Consider the following 21,949-nt stretch of genomic DNA (forward strand, 5'->3'; position numbering starts at 1 on the left):
GGGTGAGGGAGGTCATCGGTGTAATAGAGCGCAGGCCGCAGGATGAGGGAGGGCATCGGTGTAATAGAGCGCAGGCCGCAGGGTGAGGGAGGTCATCGGTGTAATAGAGCGCAGGCCGCAGGATGAGGGAGGTCATCGGTGTAATAGAGCGCAGGCCGCAGGGTGAGGGAACATGTCAGTGTGAAAGAGCGCAGGCTGCAGGGTGAGGGAGGTCATCGGTGTAATAGAGCGCAGGCCGCAGGGTGAGGGAGGTCATCGGTGTAATAGAGCGCAGGCCGCAGGGTGAGGGAGGTCATCGGTGTAATAGAGCGCAGGCCGCAGGGTGAGGGAGGTCATCGGTGTGATAGAGCGCAGGCCGCAGGGTGAGGGAACATGTCAGTGTGAAAGAGCGCAGGCTGCAGGGTGAGGGAGGTCATCGGTGTAATAGAGCGCAGGCCGCAGGGTGAGGGAGGTCATCGGTGTAATAGAGCGCAGGCCGCAGGGTGAGGGAGGTCATCGGTGTGATAGAGCGCAGGCCGCAGGGTGAGGGAACATGTCAGTGTGAAAGAGCGCAGGCTGCAGGGTGAGGGAGGGCATCGGTGTAATAGAGCGCAGGCCGCAGGGTGAGGGAGGTCATCGGTGTAATAGAGCGCAGGCCGCAGGATGAGGGAGGTCATCGGTGTAATAGAGCGCAGGCCGCAGGGTGAGGGAACATGTCAGTGTGAAAGAGCGCAGGCTGCAGGGTGAGGGAGGTCATCGGTGTAATAGAGCGCAGGCCGCAGGGTGAGGGAGGTCATCGGTGTAATAGAGCGCAGGCCGCAGGGTGAGGGAGGTCATCGGTGTAATAGAGCGCAGGCCGCAGGGTGAGGGAGGTCATCGGTGTGATAGAGCGCAGGCCGCAGGGTGAGGGAACATGTCAGTGTGAAAGAGCGCAGGCTGCAGGGTGAGGGAGGTCATCGGTGTAAAAGAGCGCAGGCCGCAGGGTGAGGGAGGTCATCGGTGTAATAGAGCGCAGGCCGCAGGGTGAGGGAGGTCATCGGTGTAATAGAGCGCAGGCCGCAGGGTGAGGGAGGTCATCGGTGTAATAGAGCGCAGGCCGCAGGGTGAGGGAGGTCATCGGTGTGATAGAGCGCAGGCCGCAGGGTGAGGGAACATGTCGGTGTAATAGAGCGCAGGCCGCAGGGTGAGGGAACATGTCGGTGTAATAGAGCGCAGGCCGCAGGGTGAGGGAGGTCATCGGTGTAATAGAGCGCAGGCCGCAGGGTGAGGGAGGTCATCGGTGTAATAGAGCGCAGGCCGCAGGGTGAGGGAACATGTCAGTGTGAAAGAGCTAGTTTTCCATCCCAACCTAACCCTCCCTCCCTGCTCTGCAGCAATCCAGCAATGGGCGCATGGTGCTTTCAGTTCAGGTTCCAGCATAGGGAGTGGGGGCCCACAGAGATGTCAGTGTATGGGGCCCCAAGTATTCTGTTGCCAACCCTGGGGTTGCCTACCCTCCCAGAGGCTCTTGAATGTTGGGTCCCCCTCCTGGCATTGGCATTTAAATATCGTTATTCATGGCTTGGGCAGAGGGGCTAAAAAGACGCAATTTGCGTGATGGGGCTTGATGATGTCAAGATCAGGCCCCGCCCCCGGAAGTGCCGCTCATAGTCTCCTCTCTGGGTTACTCCCGAAGAGGAGACTTTAAAATGAGGTAAGCCTAAACAACCGTGCAATTCGCTGATCTTTGTGTTATACTGATTATTCTTGTCATAATCATATTTCAAGTGCAGCTACATTGCATCTAATGTACGGAATATATTTCTACCTCCTAGCAGCAAGCAAAGTCATTGAATAGAAATGTTTTACTAGATCTATGTACGTATGTGTCTGCCTCAACATTTCCTATAAAGAATGACCTCTGTCTGTGGAGACCTTCTATTGCTGAGGTCCAAACTGAACATTTAAAGAGCCACATTATCCCCCACTATTACTTGCACTCACCATGATCTTGAGTCCCAATTTCTTAGAGCCATTACATAACATTTCTAATTGACAAGGGAGCTTGTGGTGTGTATTACAGTATTATTTTTCTAGCATTTATTTGACACCTAAGAACATTACAAACTTCAAATAGAAATGTTCTGTTTATTAATGCACAAAGTGCGAGTAAATATGATATTGTTGATCCTTATTTCGTCTTTCATGTCCTAATCAAGATGGCTAAGCACGAAAACACGTGTCACCTACATTGCACGGCAGTTGGTAGAAATTTTTGCAGAGCAGATTTTATTCCAGAGAGGAAGACGGCGGAAGAGTAACCGATATTGGGGCAGATGTATTAAGCCTTAACAAGAGATAAATGCAAGGGTGATAAGGAGAGATAAACGTCCAGCCAATCAGCTCCTTACTGACTTTTTTCAAACACAGCCTGTAACATGGCAGTTAGCAGGTGATTGGCTGGACGTTTATCTCTCCTTATCACACTTGCATTTATCTCTTGTTAAGTCTTAATACATCTGCCCCAATGCCGGAAAAAAAGCAAATTTTTTTATCAAAGTCGTGGTGAATTGCTGCTAATAAAAAAAAAAAATTTGGTCCATTTAATTTTGCTTAATCAGAAATGACATTACGTCCCCTTTAATGACCTTTCACCTCCTACCAGGGCTCAGCCCGTTGCATCGCAGCTTGGGTTACAGAGATCCCAGCCCAGTAATGCATTCCGCGTCTCCAGTGCAGCTCCTTAATTATTTTCTGTGTTGTGTGTATTACAAAGGATAAATCCTGGGCATATCGAGAAGTGTTTTCTCATTCTAAGGCATATCAGAACCGTGCTGACACTTATCCAGAGCCGAGAATGTCACTCCTGCATAAACATGATGTCATTTCCATTCCATTCATACTCCTGCCAGACAGCTGCTGTCAGCATCAGTGAGGAGAAATGCCACCTCACATGTGACAGCTGCCACTAGAGGTACTTTGTACATAAGCCAGTCTAGAAAAAATAAAAAAAACAGCCAGGCATGCAGATGCTATTTAAAGCAGAATCCCATAATACTCGCCGCAGAATCCCGTATAATGCCAGTGTGTATGCCCTTTAATTAAACAGCTTGTTCGTACATGGTATTCCATGTTCCTGCTTATCCACTGTAAATAAAGGGATATTTATTTATTTATTGAAAGTTGGCTGCACTCTTTTTAATTCTAGAATGGGGTAGATATCGTTTTACAACAAGCGTGAATCGCTGTCACCACTCTTGGGGTTGCTGAACTACTGCGCTCTATCCCCATAATGCTTGGCCAGGGCTGGAGTTTAATAATAGCTGGCTGGGTTATAATGTTTCTCAAATAGACTTTATTACATCATTTGCCGATATTTTAAAATAACTTCCAGCGTCGCTTTACCAGTTGCCTTTTTTTTTTCCGAGCAGATCTAAGTGAACCAGTGGCGTACAATCCCCCACGTGATATCTTTATTTCTATTGATATAATGTCATTTTTAAAACAATGTTAGATAAAACAGAATGAGACAAACATGTAACGCGCTAAACCAAAAAAATGTTGGCAATGTGTTGGGTACAGGATTAAGGATGTAGCAGAGGTTATGTTCACAGCACAGGGTCCCACGTCAGTGCAAATAGCCCAGTTTCGTTACCAATGCAATGGTTTTATAGAAGATAAAGAGGTGTACTCACTGTTATACACATTGGTAGAGCAGAGATGAAAGTGTTACAGCTCACCAGCCCGGGAGAGTATGTAAGTACCAAGCAGTGGTACTTACATGATGGAATAGCATCTAAAATAGCAGGTAATTGCAGGTCTCACTAGAGCTAAGTGGAAGACTACTGGCACTCTAAGACATTCTCAAGATTACTCAGTGGCCTCAGTGGCCATCTTAATGTCAATAAAGAAGGTTCCGCAGAGGAGAAGCTGCCAGGGTCCCCATTAATAAGCGAACATATGAATTGCACAGGTTCTTGACTGCTCATCGAATGTGTAATGACAGTTGGTAGGAACTCTGACCATACCAACTGTCATTGCATCCAATGAGCAGTCAAGTACCTGTGTAATTCATTTGTGCACTGATTAAAGGGATGATTGGGCAACCCTGGTGGGAACATGAAGTCCGCCAGTGGCACACTGCTCCATCCTGGAAACTGGAACCACTACTTTTGCACCTTTGCATCATGTGTGTGCTGTGTTGTCTGGGGCGGTATACCTGTCAAACCGTAACGCAAGTGTCCTAAGGCAAGCTCGGGGAGGACAGCAACCTCCCATGGAGCAGAAGGGAACAGCTAGGGGGAGTTAAGGACCTAAATAGTCTCCTTTGAGGGTGACCCGAGTTGATGGAATTGATGGGTTGGACGACTCGGGTTCTAAGCTGTGGTGCTTTCACACCGCAGCTCGACCCGGGTTCATACGTCACCAACCCAACAATAACCCGGGTCCAAGGTGCGGTGTAAAAGGGGTATGAAGTCTTTGATTAGTCCATTACCTGTGGCAGGTATATAGACAGCGTTTATGGTGGATATACTGTAGATAGAGATACTATTTATTGATCTTATTATGTTTAAACTGTGGTTTATACAACAAATTATTTTAGATGTTGATATTTATATGAAAATTATTATTTGTTTGTTATTGCAGTTTCTATAATGTGATGTTATTGTTTTGTCATTTACATGTCTAGATTATATTATTGGGCCATACCAATTACAAGCGCAGCACTAATCTTGTGCTTAAACGGGCAATGAAGCCCTAATCAAGTTCCCTAGCTTCAGAACTCTGGTCCTCAGGGGCCCCTACCAGTGCATATTTGCCAGGGACCCTCACTATCACAAGTGAAATGATTAGTGTCCCCTATGGATCTTTTTAAATATTAGTGTCAGATGGAATCGCAGTTCTTCAACCCACCGGTCGCTCAACATCAAATGATTTTTCCTGCCATTGGTAATAAAAGTCAGAACCCCCTCCAACATCGTAGACCCCCCATCATTGGAACGGGGCCGATTTTGGCCCTTTTCGAGCAAGGTTGTTTATCCTAGCTTGAAGAATACCAATGATTCATTCTGCCAAAACACATCGTCTTCACTTCCCCAAATTACAAGTTAGGTCATATATAAACACCGGTGTGTACAATAATGAATTAAATTAATTTGCAGTTATTATATAATTTACAAGCATATTTCAGAAACAGATGTTTGATCACATCTAACATGGTACTAGATGAAGTGATGTAATTCCAGGGCTGTTGGGCATAGTCAGAGGAAGGGAATCAAGCTGTTTTTTGTCCTGTGATTTTTAAACTACAATTTGTTTTTAGACAGAAGGAGGAAGGTTGCAACTGCAGTTGTCATTAAGGATTAACATGTCATTCAGATAATTGGGCAGATTGAAATTTAAGCAGGAGAGGCGTAGAATGTCTGGATTTCAAAGACAGGTCTGTTCCGATAATATGCTAGAGTTGGATTGCGCAATTACATTGAAGGGCAAAGTTGCAAATTGAGATCTATAGAGTGATGAGCTTGTTTAGTTGTTTGAAAGCAGTTTTAGGATTATAAATAGAATAAGTGTCCATCCATTGTCTTATTACATTGTTTAAAAAAAAGATTTTTATTAAGTGTTCTTAATTACTTGTACAGTTGGCTGGCAGGGGTCATTCTGCAAGCTAAGTGTAAACATAAGCAGTTACACCCCTTTCATGCCAGCCTAAATTCCTGGGTTGGGCCCGGGAACAACCCGTGACTAGCGCTGGTTTGTAAGGTTCCCAGGCCAAAATCCCAGAAAAATTTGACTGGATTTCAACCCTGCTATGGAGCAGGGTTGTTCCCGGGTTCAAACTGGGGTCCTGGCCAGTGTGAAAGGTGTAGGGGCACTCACCCGGGTTGCCGGTCCTCAGTGTGTGCGGTCAGGCTGGGAATCCACACAGGTGGCGGATGCACATGACAGGACATGTGGAGGATGAAGATGACGCAGGTCTCCGGTGCCCTCACTGCAGCCGGAGAGAGCTGCATCATCTGCACCCGCCGTCTGACCTGTCATCTGCGCCCGCCGCCTGTGTGGATCCACGGCCTGCATCAAGGACCGGCAAGCCGGGGTCAGTACTGTCCACCGCCGCCATCCCACCTCCTGCCCGCTTCCTGCCTCCTGCCTGCCCCCTCCTGCCCACACCAGAAAATGCAGGTACTGGTGTGAAAGGGGCCAACCCGTGATTCCTGGGCCGAAATCCCTCCATTTTCTGGTGTTAAAGGGGTATTATTTGTTGCTGGTTTTAGAAAGTGGAGTTGATTTTATAAAGCGTGGCGAGCGCAGTGAGCCCCCGAGCCCGAAGCGTGGCAAGCACAGCGTGCCGTGGCGATTGGATGCGGAAAACGATCCCGAAGCGTGGCGAGCGCAGCGAGTCCCGCGAGGGGACACAGATTGCTTGACGTGTATTACGCCACGCTTCAGGCTCGGTGGCTCACTGCTCTCTCCACGCTTTATAAAATCAACTCCACTCCGATGTGGATAGTGGGGGTATGAGCAGGTTGGGAGGACGAGTACCGTGTCTGCTCGCCACGCTTCGGGCTGACTTGGATATTGGGGGTGTGCAAGGATGGAATAGCATTCATATCGGCAGGAAATCGTGGAAAATCGGCTGAAAATCGGCCGCGAATTCTCATCGCGGTTCGAATCTGAAGCTAAATCGCATTTAGATAAAATCGGGCACCGTGATAATACACAAGTACCATTTTTCTGTTTCCTGGCCATATGCATGATGATTGACAGGTAGTGGGCGTGTGGGGGTGGGAACCAACCCTTTCATGGAAGTGCCAAGAAAAACGCAGTGCATGCCGAAAACATTGCGCAGTAACGGCACCCAGTAGGTCTTTAGCAAGATTTTTTTTTCCTTCACTTTCTGCAGTGTATGGTCTTCGGAATAACTTGGATAAAGAATACTCAACCTGTATCAAGTGCATTCTTTAAAATGTACTTGATAAGTACTTGCCAAAAGCAACCAGTAAGCTTCTAGCATCTGATTGGTCACTTTTTGGAAACTTTTCCTCTAATCCACTCTTTCCACTGCTTAATGCCTCTCTCCCTTTGTACTTTGAACCAAAATTTCCACCAACATCAAACGGGGTGCAGTCCAATTCCAGTCAGACAGAAAGTTTGACAGTGGGATCCCAATGGACAGACTATAAAGAAATTCTGCCAGTAAGAACAGGAGGCTCAGGTTAGGGCAATACACTAGGGTACGGGTCAGGTTGTGTGGGTGGCGGAGGCTAGGGTCAGGCTGCAGAGTGAGGATGGTTAGGTTTGTGGGTAGGAGGGAGGGTTAGGTTTTTGGGCAGGAGGGGATGGTTAGAATTAAGCTGCAGGAGGGGAAGGTTAGTGGAAGCCTTAAAATACTTACCGGGAACCGTCAGGTTTTCACCATTGTCTTCTGGCGCTCAGGATCCCAACTGCCGGGATTTCAAACATTCCCACATAGATTTTTATCATGTTTCACTGCAGTAACTCCACATAAACATTTATTTATACAGCACTACAATATTATCTCATTATGTCCATGCTTACCAATAACTCACATATAATTGTACTAAGCAGGCATTTATCCATACCCCACATACTGTAGCACACGCAGTGCTAAGGTCATTTTGTGCAATATCCTTATTTTAAAGAAAATATTGTTTTCCTAAGAGCTGCTTAGAAAAGTCGGCAAGTAATCTGTTTGGAAAGTTTGTTTTGCTCAGAAATATTACGGTTTCGGCATTACTGTCAGCAGTATAAATATACCTGCTGTTTGCTGACTGCAGAAATGTGTTTGTCCAGCATTACAAAATCTGCCATTGATGATGATGACTGGAATCCTCAAGGTAACAGAGATAATTGCTCCGCCAGACAGCAACAAAGCTATTTTCTTAATGATCTTGTTTGTCTTCTGTCCCTGGGACTCCCGTTGTCACAATAAGAATATTTAATTTGCCTGCCGTATAAATGCCAACAAGCCGACTGTGTAAAGCCACCAAGTATGAACAAAAAATGTCACCTTTTTATGCAAAATATATCCAGGTCCTCCCTCCTGTGTGTCTTCTGTTAGCGCACTGGATTTATTTTACTTTTTTAGTGAGGTCATAAAATTACATAAAAAAAAAAAAAACAGTAGCACGAGGTCACCTTCTATCCAAATAATTTTAATACAGTATGGTGGTCCCATTTAAACGTCAAGTAAATCGGATGTGTCCAACCATGGGGGATTATTCTGGTTCACTCTTTCTGGCAAATTTCTTCTTAGATGGACAAAACCATGTGCACTGCAGGGGGGCAGATGTTACTTGTGCAGTGAGAGTTAGATTTGGGTGGGGTGCAGTGGCGTAACTATAAATTTTGCTCCCCCCTGCCAAAAAGTTTGTGGCCCTCCAAGCTCCTCTCCAGCATGTTTTCCCAGTGTGTGACGTGATGACGTCACACGCATAAGGGAGAAGCTGAAGCAGGAGAGAGGAAGAGAGGCCAGCAGACACTGCTGCTTCCCTTGGCTCCGACGCATCCCAGGCCACCCTAGCACACTCATCCACACGCCCATCCTGTACACAGTAACCAATAGCCGGCTCTGCGTACTGTCAATTGAATCAGTGGGGGAATTTGACATCTCTGCCATGGACTCACCCGCACTGCACCTGACTCGCCTCACTTTGGGCGGGATTCTCTAAAATCCGCAGCCCTCTTCGCCGGCCGCATTTCTAATGGCCGCATATTCTCTAAAATATGCGGTCATTAACGCAAGGGACAGCTCTTGCGATAAGAGCTGTCCCTTGCGATGCGGCGCCGTTGCTGGACTTCCGGGTCTAAGACCCGGGAGTCCGTCTGCGCATGCGCAGACTGACGCGCCGGCCACAGGGCATGCTGGGAGGGATCCGTGACGGATCAATCACACACCACTGCGGTAAGCAGCCCATAGGCTTCTGCAGGGAACTGCCAGCTTTTGCCGGCGATTCCCTCCGCAGCGGTGACACTGCGGAAGGAGGTTAGAGAATACAGAAATGCGGTAAAAACCCAGATAACTGGGTTTTTACCGCATTTCTGTGATAGAGAATCTCGCCCCTAATCACCTCTTCCCACTCCCGTGCCCAAGACTTCTCTCGCGCTGCCCCCCTGCACTGGAACAACCTCCCACAACCCATCAGGCTTTCTGATTCCCTTACCTCCTTCAAGCTCTCCCTCAAAACCCACTTCTTTTGACTAGCCTATCCCTCCTCCTCCTAACCTCTTTCGCTCCTCCTATCCTGCCCACCCTACCCCTCCATCCGTTCCCATTCGTTCCTACTTATCCTATTGTTTTTCGTTCGTCCACCCACCTCCTTTTAGTATGTTAACTCTTATGAGTAGGGTCCTCCTTGCTCACGTACTCACTCTACCTCTTTACCTCACCTGTGCTCCTGTCCTGTTCTTCCCTTCCTCTACTTCATCTTCAGTCTCCTCGACAATTTTGACACCTACTCCAGAACTGATGCTAATCTTAGTTCTACCAGCTATACCCCTATTTATACTGTATTTTATCAACACACCCTGTACGTTACCTTGTCATTTGTTTTTTGTTTGCTATGTACGGAGCTGTGGACACTTTGTGGCGCCTTATAAATAAACAAACTACTACTACTACAGGCAGCCGGGCCTCTCTTATCAGTGTCACTGTGGCTGCTGCAACTGCAAGGAGGGACAATGGAGGACAGACGATGGAGTTAGGAGACAAAGCCGCTTCATGTGCAGACAGTGCCCGGCTGACGGGCGCACATGATTATGTTTGTACAGTCTGTCAGCTGCAGCCGCGCACCGCGGCTGCTAGCTTCCGGAGTCTGCACAATGAAGCAGCTACCTCCATCCACTAAGTAACATCCCGGGCTCCCAACTATAGAGAGTGCAGTGGGTCGCCCCAGGATCCTCCAAAGCTGCCGGGCCCCATAGCAACTGCATCCCCTGCACCCTCTATAGTTACACCACTATCCATAGCATTATACTTTTGCTGTTGATTGCAGGCAGGATCGATAGCGTACCTAGGCACATGCACAGTCTACCGATGAACATTGTCATTGCGTACAAATCTGAATCAGGCGCTAGATCTTTTGGAAGTTGGCTTATTACCTCTGTCACACATGAAAACGTACTGTCCGCTTTATGTATCATATCAAAGAACAGCAAAAAGGCTTTTGGAGTGAGGACAGGTCCATGTGGTCATGTTGTAGTCACACAACGCTCCTCAGAGAATGTTTGGGATGGCCAGGATATCTTTATGGGGCCCCTTGGGATCTGCTGGGTCCTCGGCAGGTGCCTAGGTTGCCACGTTTCGCTGGTTCTCAGCTTTATTAAGGTGATCACCTTGGTAAAGCTGAGAACAAGCGAAACGCGTCGGTGACTTTTCCAGTGCTGCATTCATACCCACTATCACAGTGAACAGAACGATCATCAATTGTGCAGAACCAGCTTCTTAGCACAATATTTTGAGGAGGACATTCATTACCGCATTGGATTCAAGAGACGTATCCGGGTACAAAGCACCTTGGGAGGAATGGTACCTCTCTAAAACCGGAACTCAATCAGGTACCCCATTAATTCCTTATGGAACTACAAACACCCCCCCCCCCCCTCACACACACACACACACACACACACTTTATCAAGGGGCATTCTGGAACGGACACTATTTCCACTCTTCAACTGTGGACAGGGGGTGAATATAAATATGAATTAATGCACATTTTATTAATTATTGCCATGATATATATTTTAATGGTTTTATTTTATTATAATAACTATTCATTTTAATTTAGCACTGCACACTGTTCATTTATCACAGCAATACCCATTTCCTTTTCTGTTTCATCCTCCAAACAGCAGGATAGAAACGACTGAGGACTGAATCTAAAACCACATCCAACCCTTTAGTATACCTACTGCCATGGAATTTAGCTCATGATGGCAGTTCCGAGGGTTGACTAGACCTGGTTCAGGGGTGCAGAATCTTACCACAGCATAGGTGTTCGCCAGTGACCCCTCTATCTGGGATTTGGGCTTTGTTGCTGAACATGTTCCCTATGCAGCACTGGCAAACTCTTGGAAACAGGTAGCGTGAACTCAGGATTACTCGCAGTCATCTTGGCCAGGTCATACACTGGAAGTCACTGGAAGCAGTACACAGGGAGCAGGCAGGAGAATGGTCACAGAACAAGCCAAGGTCGTACACAGGATGTCACGGGTGCAGTACACAGCAAGAAAAAACATAATTTACTTAATAACTCTGTAGTAAACAGGAGAGCCCCTGCGATAGCCACCAGCTTCAAAACCCAGTTATAACCTTCACATCTTATGGAATTTGGGGGTGGATGTACTAAGCTATGGCGAGAGATAAAACACAGCATGTAACATGGCAGTTAGGAGCTGATTGGCTGGTACATTATCTCCTGTCTACTTTATCTCTCGCCAACTCTTTGTATATAGACAGCTTGGTATCTGGCACAAAGTCCTAAATTCCACACAAAAAAACTGTAATTTTCTCTTGATCACTGATATCTTCTTCCTTCGATGAATCACCAGCTTACTGCTGAAATAAATTTTTCAATGTATGTTTAATCAGAAAGGAAGGGCTGCGTCACATAAACCAATGCTGACATTTACCTCCGGACTTTCCTCTGCAGAATCGTTCGTACTGGGCAGCGCAGTAATATTTGTACCAAATTAGCGATTCAGACACGCTCAGTGCGGGCCAAATTCGCTACCACTAGAATGTTGGGGTTTGGTATACACCTTCGTTGAGTAACACACTCGTCTGTGTGTTTACACCAAGATGAGCGGACATTGGGTGCAGGGCAGCCTTCAGGGGGGGACTGTGGGGACACCAGTTCCAAGGGCAGACAGAAAGGGAGCCCAGGACTGGAGTCTATAAAGTATAATATGTTATTAAAAAAGGTCACATTTCCCTCAAGGCAATGTAGAGGTAGGGTAGTGCGGCCAGTGCTGCCAACACAGTCTTACAAAGCATGCCGGATGTTCGAGAAATGGTAAGTCAGCCATGCCTATCTGTCAGCCCGGGTCTCACAATTTCTGATGGCAGCCCTGATTGGGCGGGGCAAGGGACGGACGCAGGAGACCACCCAGCATTTTATGGGCGTGGCCACAAAAATGATGTGCATGATGTCAGCACGAATGATTTCTTTGCTGTGTTTCCAAATGCGAGCAGATGTGTAAGCGAATCGCTCACATGCTAGTGAGGGGATTCGGGCGGCAGGGGGGCTGGAGATCGGCGGAGCCACATTTATCTGCTTGCTAGGCAGCCATTCCGTCGATGTCTGAATCAGGCCCCAAATCCTACAAGGACTGACACTGATTTTTGCATTACATTTTAACATACCCATACTTGCCTACAGTTTGTCACTCCTGTCCGGGAGAAGCCCAGAGAGGAGACCACATGTTACGGGGGGGGGGGGGGGGGGCAGGACAAGGCTAACTCCACCAAGCCCTGCCCCCATGACAGGCAAACGCAGCAATTCAGGGGTCCGCAGTTTGAGGAGGGGCTAAAATTACATTAATCACTGCATTTTAGCCCCACCCCCTCCCAGCCGAACCACAAAATTCGGACTTTAATGCTGCGGGGAAGGGGGAGTTGCTGGGACTGCAGGGGCGATGCAGGAGGCTTGCACACCTTCCCGGAGGGGGGCCAGGAGGGGGGGTCCAATTTGCGGGAGCCTCCCAACCATTCCGGGAGGGAAGGCAACTATGAACATACCCCATAGTGTACATGAAAATATATTAGATGTCGACGATTTAGATGGCCGACACAATTTCACTACTGATGATGCCGACAGAGATATGGTTAAAGAATGAAATCATGAGCTTGACATTGGACAGGTATATTTAATAGTTCTTTTACTGTAATACGCTTGCATGTTGGGTTTTACCGCAATTAAAACCTGAATGTGTAAAATAACAATACTAATATTATGTCATGCAGTTTCGCTCCCTAGGTAGCTGCTCGAGTGCCTCATTTTCTAAGCAATCCTTTGAATAATGCTCTGGGGTTTTGCATAATTATACAGCAGCGCAAACATCCTGTATCAAAGATGCGGGGCCAAATTAAAATTCATAAATATTGACAATGCCGGAAAAAATACGGTTGTTTGAAACCTCTCCTGCGCTTTCTATTCTCTAAGAATAGGATTTTCATTGTGAGCCTATTTATTTCTGGTTTGGTTCCCGGTAACTGACTGGCTAGAAGAATGTAACATTAGATTCTGCAATATAACAGAGACATATATTCAATTATATACTGTATGCTGATCAAATATTTTCTGTTCCAACATCCTCTTCCTAAACTGTTATATAATCGTATTGCTACTTAATCTACTAAACCCAAAATATGAGGTTGATATGTAGCAGTTAGCTAATTCACAAACGCAGGACATGATACAGATTTGGACGTTCTCCGCTTGATATCTCTCCAATGCTGGATACATGTGCCTACAGCCAGGGCCGGTGCAAGGCACCGGAGCCCCCCCCCCCCGGCGGGGAGGAGAGGCGCACCGGCGTTTACCTGCCCCGGCGCTCGCCGCTCACCCACTCCATGCTGTGGCTCACCCACTCCATGCCACTGCCACATCGCATCACAACATGGGGGGGGGGTGCGATGCGGCCGGGCCGGTCGCTCCACAGTGGGAGGGGGGGCTTGGGTTGTGTTGCCACCGGGTGCGATGCGCCTCTGCAAGGTGCCACAGGGGGGGGTTGTGATGGCGGACAGGCGGGGGTGATGCCGCTAAGTTACTCCACTGGGTGGGGCAATGTGGCGGCGGCCGCCTTGTTGCTGGGAGGGGGGAAGAGGAGTGACAGCCTCTCACCTCCATCCAGCGGGGTCTCTGCTCCCAATTACCGCCCTCCAGTGGCCTAGGCAAATGCCTAAGGCTGCCTAGTGGTGGCGCCGGCCCTGCCTACAGCATGAATATATATTATATTATGGGGAGATGACCTTGTAACTGTAATGTATGGCTGCCCATAACAAGCCTGCATTTTTCCAACCACTCCTCTTGACTTGCAGGAGGGAGGGGGGGGGTGTTTGCTGGCTGTGGGTGTGCAGGTGGTCATAAGACCGAGCACAGCATCCCGATACGTAGAATCCTGGCAGGGGTCACCTCAGTAAGCTAACCCTCTCCCGCTACCTCCCTAACCATTCTGCTTACAGACTAATTGTGACTAACCCTAGCCCCAATACTCTGCCACCTTCCCCGGCCAGAAACTAGCAGCCCCCGACATACTTACATACTTACACTCAGGATGCCTGATGTCAGGATTCTGGCATCGGTATCTTCCAAAATGTTAAAGTTTCAGCGACGGTGTTTTAACAGCAGTTGGGATTCCAGCACTGGGATTTCGCAGGCGACATCCCGATCGGCAATATTAAAACTGCATCCCGATGCCCAGAGTACCAATACGGCATTGGTCATTAAAGTTTATTCAGAGTTCAAACACGAAGGGGTCTCATTTGGCAACAAATAGGGAAGAACAACCATGGTTGCCAGCAGCTGACAGTCTTGAAATGTACATTTTACTGGTTCATCTTTGATATCCACTGTACAGAAATGGCAGTCGTCCATGATCACTTTCACATCGCAAACACGAGTCGGACCTGGGATCGCGATCCAGGGTGTGGTCCAGGTCAGGAGCATTCACATTAAACCCAGGCCATTCATTATGCAACGGGTGACCCGGGTTTAACCCTTCTTGCGGGGTCTGCAAAGCTATTGTTAAGCCACTGAGTTACAGGATCTTTCAATACAAGTGACCTCACAGGAAAAAAAATCAAAGGTCTGTTGCTTCTCTTTCTGTGGTCACAAAGCAGCCTAAATTAAATGTGTCTAACCATTGTTAAGGTGATTGAAGCCAATTCTTACATATTAGAGACGTCAAGCATGACATCTAACTTTCTGCCCTCCACTTTCCAGATTTATTATTAGCAGTTAATTCTATAATCCACACATATTCTGCAGCGCTGTACAGAGAATAGTTGAACAGTCACATCAGTCCCTGCCCCAGTAGAGTTTACAATCAATATTCCTTACAACATGTACACGCACACACAGACATTCTAGGGTTAATTTTGTTGGGAGACAACTAACCTACCAGTATTCTTGGGAATGTGAGAGAAAAACAGAATTATCTCCACTTCAACCTAAAATATCATGCAGAAAATACAGTCATCTATAACTTTCTGTGGTATGGATGGGAGTCCCCTCACCAACAGACAAGTCAAGTTCCAAACTCCATCTCTTGGCCTGTTCATGGGTGCCACACACACACACACACAAAAAAATAACCTACAGTGGTCTTATTATTACCTTGGCTCGGAGAATGCTACCCCATGATAAACTGGAAGATTGTCAAGATATTTTGTTCAGTTACTGAATGTTTAGCCAGATGCTTTACCCTATTATACTTAATAGTCAATCCATTATCAAATGGCTGCTTTTCCCATTACCAGTTGTTTGCAGATGTGTTCTCCAAACAAGAGGCAGATTCACTTTCTCTGCATAGGCCTTAAGATTGTGTTATTAATCTACTGCCTAATGCTAAGCTTCCCAAAGCAAAGACTATTCTCTTTTACTACCCAAATCAAAGGCCATTCTGGAAAATTTAGAAAAAAATGGTTTATTTGCCTTTCTGAATCTCCAGTTGGAGCAGTTTTTTCTTTGTAGGCTCTTTACATCAATGCACAGATTTTCTGGAACTATATATGGAACCATATTATGACTAAGAATGCCTATCCATTACCCCTTATTTCAGTTTTGCTTGAACAACTCCAGACACAACCAATTACTCCAAAATTGATCAATAGGGGCATATACTGTAACTTGATCAGGATTAAAGAAAGGGATGAAAATTGAAGACAGCATTCAATACTCATTCAGTTTATTATGAGTATTTAGTTATTTGGATTATACAATGCTACAGCAGTCCTCCAGGATTTCATAAATTAAGTCTTGGAAGAATTTCTTGGACAATTTGTTTTTGTCTAATTCAACTACATCTTGATTTAGTCCAGTTCCTTAGAAGAACATCAAAATTATGTTAAGTCAGTAGAAAACAGAACAAAATCTATATGCTAACTTAGAAAAGTGTGAGTTTGAGTTACTTATACCCCTTTTACACCACCTCAAAACTCCGGGTCTTCGGCGGGTCAGACCCGGGTCAGAGGCGGTGTAAATCTGTCACGCCATGTCCCTTTACATGGAACTTCTACCCAGGTCCTGACCTGGGTAGAACACGGCCAGGACCTGGGTAGAGGGCGCTGTAAATGGGTACGCCGGGTCGGATGACCCGGCTCCCATTTACATGAATGGGGGAAGTCCAACCTGCGGACCTCAGCATCCGCAGGTTGGACGGGGGGGGCACACACAGCCTGCGCTGCTGTCTGCTATACTCTGCAGAGAGCAGCAGCGGCGGCAGCGGAGGAGGTGAATGGATGCCTGTGTGCGGCATCCATTCATCTCCCGGATGGCGGCTGGGGGGGTGCACGGGGACTGGGGGTAGCCCAGCAGCTTACCTTGGTGCTGGGCTGCCCCAAGCACGGCGATCGGTGTATCACCGCGGTCCCGGCGCTTGGAGATGATGTAATCTCCAAGCGCCGCCTCCGTCTACACTGCGGGTGGGCACCGCAGTGTAAATGGAGTAAATCCCGGATCCGACCCGGATTGGATCATTCTTCCAAATGCCGGGTCGGATCCAGGATTTTTGGTGTAAAAGGGGTATAAGAGTCTCCTTTCTTGGGTATATCATCTCCCCTGAGGGGTCATGATGGATTCTGACAAACTCCAAGCAGTCCTGAATTGGGTGCTTCCTACCAATTTAAAAGAAATACAGAGATTCTTGGGATCGTAGATTTATTCCATCTTATTCCTCCATTGTGGCTCCTATTGTAGAATTGACTAAAAAAGGAGCAGCTACAAGTCATTGGTCTCCCAAAGCCATTTAATAATTTCAGGGTTTTTAAAGCCTTTGCTTCAGTTGTGCAACAATCAGACCCAGATCGACCTTTCATTGTTGAAGTGGACACCTCAGAGGTTGGAATTGGTGCACTCTTCTCTCATAAGGGCAGAGGATTTCAAACTTCACCCTAGTGCTTTATATTCACACATATTCACATCTGCAGAGGCTAATTATGATGTGGGGAATCGTGAGAATTAAGAATGGACGCATTGGTTAGAAGCAGACAAACATGAAGTTATAAGATAAAATACTCATCGGTCCTAAAAACTTATCTTACCTTAAGTCAGCTAAGCGGCTGAATTCTCAATAGGCACGTTGGGCACTTTTATTTCCCAGATTAAATTTTGAGATTACCTTCAGACCAGTGCCTAAGAATATTAAGGCAGGCACCTTATTGCGAAGCTTCTCCTCGATTTAGGACCCAAGTAATGCAGAGATTCCTATCATTCCAACCTCTTGGATTTATATATGCATCGCTAAAGACCTCATGTTTCCTAACCAGGTGGAGCAGGCTCAAGCACCCTCAAAAACCTGTTAGGACTCTTGTTTGTGCTAGTGGCTCTTGTGGTATTATCTGAATTCCATACATGTAAGACTGCCGGACATCCAGGAGTATCAAAAACCATAGAGTTATTGTCTCGTGCCATGTGGTGGTTATCTATTTTAAAAGTTTAGTTCCAGCTTGTGAGATTTGTGCCAAAAGTAAACCCCTCCAGAATCTCCACCAGGACCACTCTGGCCACTTTCAGTGCACTCCAAACCATGGTCCTACATGGATTTCATAGTGGATCTCATATATCTTCTACATTTTGGTTCATTGTGGACCGTTGTAGTAAAATGGCATGTTTTATTCCATCAGGTGAACATTCCTGTGCCAAAGAACCTGCTTCAAGAACCTATTCATTCAAAATATTTTTCAATTACACAGCTTACAGCAGGAAATCTTGAGAAAAGTTCATCAAGCACTCCTCAATGCCTCATCTCGCTCCAGAATGTTCTCTGATTGACACAGAAGATCTTGTGACTTTAAAGTAGGTGAAATAGTTTGGCTGTCACCCGGAATATCAGGATACAGCCCTCTCAGAAATTTGGACCTTGTTATAGTGGTCAATTCTAGATTAAGAAAATAAATCTATTCGCTTTTCATCTTCTTCTACCTAATTCACTGAAGATCAACAACACGTTTCACTGTTCTGTTTTAAAACTTGCCTTCTATTCTAAAAGATCTAGCTTGGATCATCCTAGAAGACCTTCTTCTATTAATGTCCGTTGTCATAAAGAGTTTGTTGTCGAAAAAATGCTATACATAAACAGTTACATTTCATAGATCATTGTATGGTCTACACAGGGCCGGTGAGAGATGCGGGGGGCATAGAGTTACGGCAGGCGTAGAGTAACTCCACGGGGGGAGAGGGAGAAGCGTGACGCATCTCGCTCCATGGGGGGGCTCTCCATGGGGTGGTAGCGGCAGAGGCGGGAGATGCGTCGCTCCAGGGGGGGGGGGGGTAGGGGAGAGCAGAGAGGGAGACCGTGGTTGCTCACCTTCATCCGGGGGAATGCTCCCAAGTGGCCACCCTCCAGTGGCCGGCGCCCTAGGCAAATGCCTAAGGCTGCCTAGTTGGCCGATTGGTGCCATCTGCTGCTGTGCAATAGGGATGCCAGAATGCTGCCACCCCAGGAAACGCTGCTATGTGCAGCACTTCACCTGTATGTTGTGTAATTAATTACCTGCCTCTTTTGGGCCCCCTGTTGGTTTGTGGAGCTTACTAATAAAATGACATCCAGCCAGTGCAACCCTGCCAGTTATAGTTTGTGTTTCACATTTTTACCAGTGGTCCTGATCGGTGAGGCTATGTTTGTGTCCTCATGGATTCTCTGTCCATCTGTCCTGCCAGTGATGCTCCACAATCCGGCTATCCTGTACTACCTGTCCTGCGGGTGCCGCTTTGCAACCCTACACATCCGTGTTACCTGTGCTGACATCTACTCTGCGGTCCAGCAATTTGGTGCTACCGCGAATGTTATTACTGCTCCAAACCATCGTATTATACTCCATACTCCTTTCACGAATTCCTGTTGCTTTGAGTACCAGGGAGGGTACAAAGGGTACAAAGGGGGCTTTTTTAAGCTTTCAGACATCTCCAGGATTGCAGTATGGATTGGAGCAAATGTATAACATCCCAGCAGCATCAGTGATGCTTATTGTGATAAATATGCCTCTTTTTATAACATAAGAACAATATGTTACTGTTCAGGTCCATTTACTAACAAATTAGCTCAATAAGGATCGCGCAGCCTGTCAACAGTAAAAGATCATGTTTCCAGGACAGACTGGGTGGGATGAAACTGTTGAATTTTACATTTGTTGTAATTTGGAAAAATAAATCTTCTTAGCCGATCTCTTGAGTCTTATGTCAAACTGAGGGAAATTCCTTTTAGTAAATCTGACCGGAATGAGGTTCTCAGCCGAGAGTAGGAGTGTCCTGGGATTTTACCACAATTTTATTGTTTAACGAGTCTGTTTTATGAGCTGTTTACCATCTAAAGCCATTCATCTCTCCTCCCCTAACTCCTCCGCCAAAGCCTACAAACAAGACATAGGGTTCTGGGGTTTGTGAGGACCAAGTGAATGGGTTGAAACAGCACAAAGAGGAATGAATGCTAGAACAGCCACAGTCATGCATTCTGAGTAGTACGTCTATTGCCCACACTCTACTGGAAAAGGGTCTGATGTTTTGTAAAGAAAAAATTATAAATGTAATGAGAATATATTTCAAGACTTACAGGTTAGCTTACAGTGGGAGAAAAAAAATTCATTTTATTTTTAAACGGTGCTTACAATTCTATGTAGCGGTGTAGACTTTTTCTACGAGCTTATTATTTGATGCCTGAGAAACCAAGTAACTTGCCTGAGGTTATAGGATGCTGGCATTGGAACTAAAGTTACCAGCCGCTCTCTGTTTCATTGTTGTGATTGCAATGGCTGATTATGGTAATGGCTTTGAGTAGTGTCTTAAAAGTATTTCTCAATGAAAACGGAAATCTTGACGTTAGTATGCAATTTAGCGGCCAGTGTACCGTGTCCCCTTTCCCAGGCAATAATAAACATCCTGCATTGTTGCATATCACAGCAATGCAGGATGTCTTAGGGTCTTATTCAGACTTGTACGCTAACCTGATGGTTTGCATACAAGTCCAGTGGAGGGGGGAACTGTGCATGTGGAGAATGAGTCCTGCATCCTCACTCACACAGGCCCCCCTAAGTCCCAGCCTTATTGGAGGGCTGAGGGCAGATGGGGGCGGGAAAGGGGGAGGATCCACAAACAGAGGTGCGTTTGTAAGAGTGCTGAAGTCAGTGTCTGTGTCTGGTGATGCAGACATACTGGCCTCAGCTGCGGACCTGAGGTGGAAATCTGAGTAACCTGAAGGTCATCGGAGCATGGCCACGCCCTTTTTCATGGGCCCCTGCCATTGCCACCTTAATGCTCCAGCCCGACACTGGCACTATATCATCATTAACAGGTATACTCCTGGATGTAGCCACTGAAGATATATTTTGCTGTGAAGCCCAGTGGAGTTCAAGGGAAATAGTTAACGATGTTGTTCATAGAGCACATGGCGCAATGTGTACCCAGCTTTAGTAAATGTCCACAAACAGTGTGTCATGGAATATAATTTTGGAAACGTATTGTGAAAAGTTACACAAACAGATTGTGAAAGTAACACAAAGAGATGGAGCCGGCCTCGTTCAGCGATGGTCTCGCTTTCGGATTAGGATGCGCGCACATGAGACGCACGCGTCCCCTTCCGATGGAGCCGTGCGCCACCCTCCACCACCTCCACGTCGGTCCCGCATATATATATATATATATATCTCCTTCATTCCTTCCCCCAAATTATTGCAGCTACATAATGGGAGTAAGCTGCAATCAGGGAGATTTGTAGACTCTCCAGGTAATTAGGGAGATTGGTGATATTTCAGGGAGTCCCTGAAGTATGATTAAATGTGCGTACACACGGATAGATTTGGCAAAAGATCTGGGCGTTCCCGAACGATTGAAACGACCAATCGCTCAAATCGTTCCGTGTGTATGAACGATATATCGGACGATGCGAAGACCCGACAGTCGTTGGTAGAGGTCGCAGATCTTTCCTGCATGCAGAAAAATCAGCGACCAATCGTTAACGATGGGTAGCAATCGTTTCATGTGTATGCACGATGAACGATTTGGTAAGGCTGAATGACTGGCTCCCTCTCCCTCCACCATCGTTAAAGATCAATCGTTCATGTGTAATCGTTTGCTCAATCGTTCATCATTTGTCACCAAATTGTTTGTGCAGGAGTTCAGAGGAAATTGTTAACGAGATTGAATCGTTGGCCAAATCTATCTGTGTGTACGCACCTTAAGACTTTAAGCGCCAATTGAATAACTGGCCAGATGTATTAAGCCTTGGTGAAGAGATACAATAGATATAAAGCAGAATGTGATAACGCACCAGCCAATCAGCTGTGTTTGGAAAAATGACCGTTAGGAGTTAATTGGCTAGTGCGTTATCTCCTTCCGCTTTATCTCCGTTTTAACCTCTTCATCAGGATCTGACCCAATAAGTCAAAACAACTGTGATAATTCTTTAGTCAGTGGCCCCTGCCAAAAAGTTTGTGGCACCCCCCCCCCCCCCAAGCTTCCTCTCCAGCGTGTTTCCCCTGCGTGTTACGTGATGATGTTACACACATAAAGGAGAAGCTGAAGCAGGAGAGAGGAAGAGAGACCAGCAGACACTGCTGCTTCCCTTGGCTCCCACGCATCCCAGGCCGTCCTAGCACGCCCATCCGTCCACCCATCCTGTACACAGAAGCCAATAGCCAGCTCTGTGTACAGTCAATTGAATCAGTGGGGAGATTTGTCATCTCTGCCATGGCCACACCCGCGCTGTGGCTGACTCGCCTCCAGTTCTCAGTCAGTGGGCAGCTGCAGGCAGCAGC

Source organism: Crinia signifera, chromosome 9 (genome assembly GCF_055691185.1).
Source record: "Crinia signifera chromosome 9, ASM5569118v1, whole genome shotgun sequence".
NCBI lineage: Eukaryota > Metazoa > Chordata > Amphibia > Anura > Myobatrachidae > Crinia > Crinia signifera.